This window comes from Rhamphochromis longiceps, linkage group LG23 (assembly GCF_057381845.1).
Source record: "Rhamphochromis longiceps isolate RC_006_pf linkage group LG23, R_longiceps_female_GT1.1, whole genome shotgun sequence".
Taxonomy (NCBI): Eukaryota; Metazoa; Chordata; class Actinopteri; order Cichliformes; family Cichlidae; genus Rhamphochromis; species Rhamphochromis longiceps.
The window spans coordinates 25,597,259-25,605,975 of NC_140578.1; the positions used below are offsets into that span (position 1 = coordinate 25,597,259).

An 8,717-nucleotide genomic window follows, 5' to 3' on the forward strand; every position below is an offset into this window, starting at 1 on the left:
ATTAGTGCTTGTTAAAGGCACTCCTGTGGTGCACAGCCAGCTTGTTAGCAATTTGTTTGGTGGAGGAGTTATCAGGCTGCAAGCTGCACATAAATTTGGAAGCCCTTTTGATCTTCGCTGCATGTAAATCATAATCAGAAGATATTCAAATCCTTGTGGAAGATCTTTACAGTACAGAGAGCTCAGTGTTGAAGCATCAGCGTTTTAGCTGTTTGCATCTGAGCGTGCGTCTCATGAATACTGACCTGATTTCCAATAAAACAGCTCATTCTGATACAGATCAGAGCTCTAACCAAATAACGACATGTTACCACACAACATGTTAGAATTATTTAAAGCATGTCGGTCGATTATACTGACACTTACTTGGCTTGTTAGTTAAGAACCATTTCCTCCAATGATTGAACTAAAAGTGTCTAATTTAAGGAAAAGCAGGTGTTGGACTTTTATCAGGTTGGAATGAAACTCCTGGAAGGAAGGATGCTGGCTGGTTAGAGAAATGATTTGTGGCCCACACAGCCTCCCAGCTATTTGAAGTAGGAGCATTTTTCTGCCGTCCCGTAAGCGGCAGCATGCCTAGAGAGAGATCACGAATCAAAGAAAAAATAAATAAAACCTCCTCATTGTATGAGCTTCAGCTGCAGCAGAGATGAAGTAAGTTTGTTAAAGTGGAAGATCTTGAAGGTAAGTGAGATTATCACGGTCTAAAAGTGAACTGTATTTATTAATGTGAATTGAAAAAAACAAACAGGGATTTTTTGCAGTTTTCTGAGCATTGTATGGTCTGAACTATTCCTGAAGACGACTTAAAGACATGACAAGAAAGCTGCCTAAGAGCGTTCAGACTGTACAAACTCTGTTTGCTTCATATGCTGTATTTCTATGTATGTTTGCCATTTTCCTAGCAACATAAAAAGAAAGGGGGGGACTCAAAACCTTTGTTCAGTACTCTGTGGTCATTATTTGCTGAATTATATGTTATTGTTTTGAATTATATGCCAAGTTTGGCTACTCAGATTCTGATCATGTAGGACAAGTTTGCAAGCAGAGATTTGGTGTAGTAAAACACAGTAACCATTCATTTTTTCTGTAACACACGTAAACATTCATAGAAACTCTTGAAATCCATCTTTGTTGATGTTTCCACAACATCAGCAGAAAGACAAAAGCCCTTTAGCTCACTACAACCCACAAGAACGCTCGCTGAGATCGTCCACAAAAATTCTGAGGTTTCATCAACAACAGCGACTACTCAACTCTGCAGCTGAACAAACTGCAACATCACAGTAAAAATATCCACAAACCCTCAGCGTTGGAGGGGGAACTGACCTGCCACTGAGCTCATGGAACTCATCTGTTTCCCACTCTAGGACATCTCTATTGTTTGCAGAATTTACTGTATAGTTATAAAAACAGTTATTGTGGTTCATATGCTGCCTTGTGCTTGATGCCTGTCATCGCTTTGGCATAGTCTGGAAGAACAAGAAACACACATTAGGACTTTTATCTTTAACATTCATAGGCAATATAATAATTTCAGCCTCAAAATAGAGAAAAAAAATCCCCCCTCAAATGTAAAACAGTCACTATTCATTACATAGAGTATTAACTCTTATGATTCTATAATGCTGTTCCCCCAAAACTGGGGATGTTTTGCAAACCTGAATAAAATAAAGCAATCATTTCTAAATTATATGAAATAAAAAAAAAAGATCTGCTCATTTTGATTTTAATGCCAGCAACACAATTCAAGGACGAGTGTGTTGCATTATCTCTGTAAGAGTTAGAGACTGAGAATTTCGTAGAAGATATAAGATTTCATCTGCTCAGCAGTTTGTGGCCTCCATTTTTGTATTTCTTGTTCATATTTGTGGGTGACAGATCTGGACTGACATGGATATATACATGTAGATGCCACATCTGGACTTGTGGGAAGCATTTCTGCTGCTGCCATCATACTCAGAGGCTCTGACAAGGGGTTTAAACATTTTTCTTGAGAAAACGCAAACCTTTTGTGCTGCTTTTTGATGCTCTAAAGGAAGAAATTCCCAAACTAGCAATGGGAAATAACTGTCCAACCAAGAGAAGCTGTTTTATGTTATTCACCAAAATGTGTGTCATTTGATACAGCACAGTAACTAATCCTCCTTTTAAGCTGTGTTAATATTAAATGACTGCCAAGACACCAAATCAGGCTAATGTTAATTTATATCATGTAGAATTTAAAAAGTATACTATTTTGATTAAAGTGTTACTAAGATGTGAGAATAACCAGTCGGAAGTGTCCGATCAGGTAGGTTTTATTGTTTTAAGTAGTTCTGAATAACTCAATAACGTAGCACACGAGCACATCTTAGACCCCTGAAGGTTTCCCTCCATATCACATATTATGATCTAATCAAATTGCCAAAGAACCACCTACCAACAGAATAATTTGACCAGTTTTTGAGCAACGATACCGTCAGTCATTATATTTTTTTTCATTTCACAACATTAACATCTAATTCAGCAATTAAGGATTATAGAGCAGTGAATAAAGGTGTTGAGGCCCCCCATTCCTTTTTATGTTGCTAGGAAAATGGCAAGCATACATGGAAATATTGCTGAGTTTGAAAGTCAATATTTGGTGTGACCACCTTTATTCTTCAGCACCGTCTGAACTCTCTTAGGCAGCTTTCTTGTCATGTCTTTAAGTCGTCTTCAGGAATAGTTCTGCAGGCGTCTTGAAGGACATTCAAAGCTCTTCTTTGGATGTTTCTGCCTTTTGTTCTGTTCTCTGTCAACATGATCCCACACTATGTACCACAAGTTTAACATAACAGAAACTAACTGTGTGAAAACAACACTGATAATTTACCCCCCATGTATACTGGCCAGTTTAGCACCTGGACTCCTACTACAGAGACATGCTGTGTATCTGCTCACATCTACTGTATGTGCTGAAGGCGGATTTATATGAAAGATGTTGCCAGGATGGCTTCATGTGTTACTTGCCATGTGTTCCCTAATACCATCAGAGATGCTGGCTTTGATGCTGGATGGTCCCCCCTCGTCTTCTTTTAGCCTGGAGGAAACATTTCAGGTTTTCCAAAAGCAGTTAAAATTTTTGACAGTTTTCTACTTCGCCTATGTCTGTCTTGTGTCTGGATCTTGTTTGTACCTGTTCAGTCCTTTGATGTTTGAGTTTTCCTTGATGCAGCAGTGAACTGTGCTCACTGACGGTGGTTTTCCCGATAAAGATCACCAGCATTCACTGCTGATTTCTGACATTGTCCCATGCATGTAGAGATTTCTCCAGAGGCCTGAGAGAGGTTATTACTCAGAGGGGAAAAATCACTCAGAATTTTGAAGTTTAAAAGAATGAATTCTTTAAATTTACAAAAACCTTCAACATAATCCGAGATCAATGTGGTTCATTTACAAGTAAACCTGAAAAAAACAAACAAACAAACAAACAAACAAACAAACAAACAAACAAACAAACAAACAAACAAACAAAAACCTGGGAGAATTGGCTTGTTTTGCAAAGTTGGATAAACTTGATCACATCATAGCAATTTCCACTTCACATAATCAAATTAGACTTTGCAATGAGCTTTAATAATCAGGAAGCACTTCTGGTTTTAGCCCATTATCAAAAGCTTTGAAAGAGTTGAAAAGACAGGCTGTAAACTGGAAGGAAATACAGCAAAGAGATGTTTATTAAAACTCAGAGGATATCTGTGTTTTCTTTCCTCCCCCCAAGTGTTTCATCTGAAACTGCGCCTTCCACAAAGGGCTCGCTCCAAATTCTAAATTGTTTATTCATAAAATAGCCATAATACAGTGTCATGGCATATGCACAGAATCCCAAATAGGAAGACTGCAGTCTTCCTATTTGGGATTCCTTAAGTGGCATTGCTCTTCAAGACTACTGTGAGAAAATCGCTTGTATCTGTGTTTGCTGATCGTGGCATCCGATGGACTTGTGGAATTTTTGATGCCATGTTTGAGATACCAGAGACAGCTCCCAGAAAAAATGTTCACAGTTTCAAGACGGAGAATAAAACCAGGCCTGAGCAACCTAAGCCCATCTCTGCATAAGCCTGTTGGACGCTTGTGCAGCGATATCAAACAGCCAGCGGTCTGTGAGCGTCTCTTCTCCAGCCAGCTCTGACAAAAAGAAGGAAGTAAATTTATGAGTAATATGATGGAGAGCGTCTTACTTTTCTTCTCCCACTTCATTCCTCAGATATCTAACGCTTCACTGCCCATCAGCATCAGAGCTGAGCAATTCATGGGAGTAACTCTTCGGGGTTTGTCTGTATGTGGAAATAAAGCCAGAAGGAATGTCAGAGGGATGAGTAACAAGGTGGTTAGAAACAAACAACACAAAGAGTGCACAGTGGAATAAAACTGTAAAGAAAATGTGACCTATAATTGTTAAGTCTCTTTGAAGTTTCTTCTTATATTTGGGCTGAGATTTTGATTCCTTTTTTGTTTTCATTATGTTTGAGCATTAGATCCTTTTGTGGTTGATGTATAACGAGTTTGGATGAGTACACTGTCCCAGCATCAGTTCCCCCCACTTTCTCGTCTTTCTATGCTTATGACATTGTCCTCTGTCTTCATGTTTTGCGTTTGTCTCTTGGGGTTGTTTCCTCTTTTACTTTGATAAAATGTTTTCTCTAGTGTCTTGTTCCAGTTTTAAATTCTTCGCTCTCTGATCGTCTTGATTACTTTCTTCTGTGTCTTGTTCCCAGTCAGCCCTCGGTGTATAAATAGACTTGGGTGTGGTCAAACAGTCCAAACAATTACCACCTATCTGATTTTCCTAACCACTTTTCCTTGACCTCGCTGGAAAACATAATGAAGTGAAGGAAAGGTGTGAAGGACAATGAGTAAGGACTTAGAAAAAGAGCAGCATGGTGCTTACGCTAGACGCTTTGTCTTACAGCAGATGTACATCTTCGCTAATATAAGGCATTTAAACAAGAAGCACCAATAAAAGAAATCTCTTCATTACAAAGATTCACATTTTAAAGATACAGGACCATATTACCTGTGAAATGAAACCTTATTGTCTTTTATTTTTTGCTGGACAGTGATCCTTTGTAGTTACATTCCCATTGCCTGTTTAGGATTTCTGAAACTGAGAGAGAATTCCCTCCACCCATCAATTAATATCCCAGCTGACCCAAAGTAAAAACTCAATTGTTGATAATCCTAAAGTCTGACAATACAACAAGAGGCATAATTCAACTAAAGAAAAATTCACTTTTACACCTCTGTGATGTTCCCAGCCATCCAAGAGCCCTAATCTCTCCAGTGTATCCTAGGTCTACATCGGGGCCTCCTCTCCATACAGCTTGCTTTAAACACCTCACCTAAGAGACATCCACAAGGCTTCCAAGATGTCCAAGCTAACTGAACTGGCTTATTTTGATGTGGATTAGTTTCTCTTCCCTCACCTAGAGAGTGGGCTGAGTTTAAAAAGGGCTACATGTGGGACCCCTATACGAAGGAAAGGAGGTAAGGTGCTTTGTGGATTGGGAAGCAGTTGGGGCTCTTCAATAAAGTCTAATATTGTTATTGGTTGGATAAACACTAATAGTGCTAATAAAAAAAATCTCCCATGGAATATATAAATTATCCAGCTCATTGTCAATCAATTTACAAGGTTTTCAGGACTGTTCAGGACAAAATTGGGCCTCAACATGAAAAATAGTTCTTGGAAATCAGATTCAAAGCGCTTTGTCATCCTTAGATTATTCCAAAAAGAATCGTTACACTACATTTATCACACAAAGTATACAGGAAGAAGCAGGTCAGAATTAGACCCAGCCTCTGATGCCACAGTTGCGCCCTTGAATGAGGTACTTAACTTCCAATTAGCTCTGAGGCTGCAGCAGGCTGTGGTTGTAAACCAGGCAGCTCCCAGTAGCTGACAGTGGGAGTCTGTGGTTGCGTTGGGTAGCTCCCAGATGATATTGTGCGCAGCTTTATGGTACTTAATCACGGCATTGTTGAGAGAGAGAGTGAATGTACCCTGGATAAATAACTGGTTGGATAAAAACCTCATCGCCGTCCAGGGAAGTGGAAGATTTGTTTTCATGTATTTATTCAGATGAGCTTCAGTCCATCATCCTCTTGTGTGACTAACTGAGCATGCCGGGAAATGTTTTCGTCAGCAGGTCTACTTTTCCAACTGCTTCCCAAACCTTGAAGTTTTGATGACTCATTCCCAGCCAACATAAAACCATCTGGAAAATGAATCCAGAGATTTTTGGTAAGCGATGAAATGAGTGTCTTTTTATGACTTCAGAGGACAGAATGAGAACACACCAAGGTGCTGCTCAGCTTCAAAAATTCCATTTCCACTGAACTCTGCTCCTTTGTGTCTGTCAGACTTGGATTTTATTAGACTGGGCACAGTAAAACCAACGTCACTTTCAGTGCTGCAGGCCTAAACCTCGTCAGGTTCAACTTTTTTTTTTTTTGCCTCCTGTCAGCGCACAGTGAAAACGTCAGAGATTTTACAGCAGTGACTAACGGATATGAAAGCTGTAACTATTTATTTGCGATGGTGGGAAATGACGCATCCAACATGGAAACCTACACTGTTTTGGTAGTTTTGGTTATCATTCCTGTTGGTTTTGATAAATGACTCACTAACGTCATTGTTGAAATCACTTGCAGGATTTAAACAAAGTTTTGTTAGTGTATCCAGGAAAAACAGGGGTAAATTTCCCCTGATTTTAAATTGAGATTAATGATCGCTCTATTCGTTAAGACGTCTTGGTCACAAAGAAGTTATTGTTTCTGCAGTGGTTAGATTTACTGTCAGGGCGATCCGACTGTGACATCTGATGCTTTTAAAATAAATTATATATGTTACAGAAGAGCAGCATCCAAAGTAAAACAGACTAGTAGAGCAGCAATTTGCCTGTAATCATACGTCTTCACTATCAAAGCATTTTGCCGAAAGTTGTCAGTCCATCCAATATTTTCCAAAGTGTAGAGAAATATAGGGTGTAAACAAAGCTCACGTTGCAGCCACCAGTGCATCATTATTTTTCTTGTTTCCTGTGAGAAAGTTCATACAAATAAGACTTTTAATGTGACACTTTCCAAAACACTGGGACACTTGTGTGGTTACACAACCTCCTGCATTTGTTTTAGTTTCCGAATGCAGTTGCAAGAAAAACTTTGTTTGGAATTATGGTAGTAATACCAAAAGTATTTGTATATCCATCCATTCATCCACCCATCCATTTTCTGCTGTTTATCCGGGTCTGGGTCATGAGGGCAGCAGTCTAAGAAAAGATGCCCAGATGCCTCCCTCTTACCAACCATCTCTTCTAACTCTTCCCGGACACAGCGAGGCTTTCCCAGGCTCGCCGAGAGATGGAAATTGTCTCCTGGGTCTGCATGAGAGTCTCCTCCCAGAAGGACATGCTTGAAACACCTCACCTGGAGCCATCCTAATTAATTGCCTCAACCACCTCCGGGAGGGTTAGCACCTCAACTCTGAGTTCCTCCAAAGTGACCAAACTCCTCACCCTTGGAGAACCTGTGGCCTTGCTCACCTATGGTCACAGGTGAGTATGGGTGTCTTTAGCTCAGAAAGTAGAGCAGGTCATCTATCAGTTGGATGGTTGATAGTTTCATCCCTGGCTGCTCCAGTCTGTATGCCAAATGTGCTTGGGCGAAATACAGTCCCTGAGTTGCTCTCCGATACAGCCACTGGTGTATGTAAAAAAGACTTAAAGGGAACCCCGGCTATTAAGACATGTTTGCGCTAAAATATGTACTGTGCTTCCAAAAATACGCCAAATGTTTTCCTTTTAAGCACATTTTATATAAAACCGATTTACCAGTAGGCCGCCATTGTTATTTATATCTCAATGCACTCTGGGTAGTGACATCATACGGTTTCACTGCATCCAGTTCACAGTTAGCAGCGCACTGGAAATGGCTTCTGTTCAACCTCTCCAGTTTGAACCAGAGCAAACCGAGAGAGAGAGGATGAAAATAGTCAACCAGCACTTAGTTTAGATGAAGATGAAAACAATCCGACACACAAAGACGCCAGAGCGACGGAAAACTACTGGTGTCTATGCTTGCCAATGGCAACGGAGACTGAGAGCGTTTGTTGTAAAGCACCAAAACTTTGAAGCCGTATGTCTTAATCCAGATGTTCTTTGGGCAGCCCTTGTTAGCCTCCATGACCGGTATCCGGTCTTTAAGGGATAATGTGATGAATCCTGCTTCCGGGCCCAAAGTAGTCTGCATTGTTTTAACGCTTTGAATCTTGTTCTATTTAATCACAACAAGCCCCAAAAAACAGTCAGTGATCACTGTCGGCCTCTCTCGGTTTTTATTACCGCGAATCATTTTAAAGCTCAGTTTTTAATCCCTTAACCCTTTACAGCCGATCGGAGCGGGCACGCTCTGTTTTGCGTAACTATTTTTAAATCCCGGTAGCTCTGCAACCACGTAAGCTAGCGCAATAATTTTTTTTGCATATGAAACTGGAGGAGTTGTACTTACATCTTATGCCATCAGCTTGTCCTAGGTCACAGTTTCCTTCCACATATAGCTTTGCAAAAACTGCATAAAAATCACTTGCAGCAACAAAAACATGATATTCCAGAAACACGCTTCGCCGATCCAATCAGCTGTTTGTAACACTTCCTACGTCCATCAGCGTGAACTATCACATGACCGCATGACCT

At 40.1% G+C, this 8,717-nt stretch overlaps 1 long non-coding RNA gene across 1 annotated transcript; it reads right to left on the minus strand.

Moving 5' to 3' along the window:
- Positions 1 to 2,420: 2,420 nt before the first annotated feature.
- Positions 2,421 to 8,717, minus strand: LOC146642053 (uncharacterized). Its single transcript, XR_014909736.1, has 4 exons — positions 8,533 to 8,717; positions 4,206 to 4,301; positions 3,161 to 3,302; positions 2,421 to 3,064 (listed from the first exon to the last, which is right to left on the minus strand). It is a non-coding gene; the product is annotated as an uncharacterized LOC146642053 (long non-coding RNA).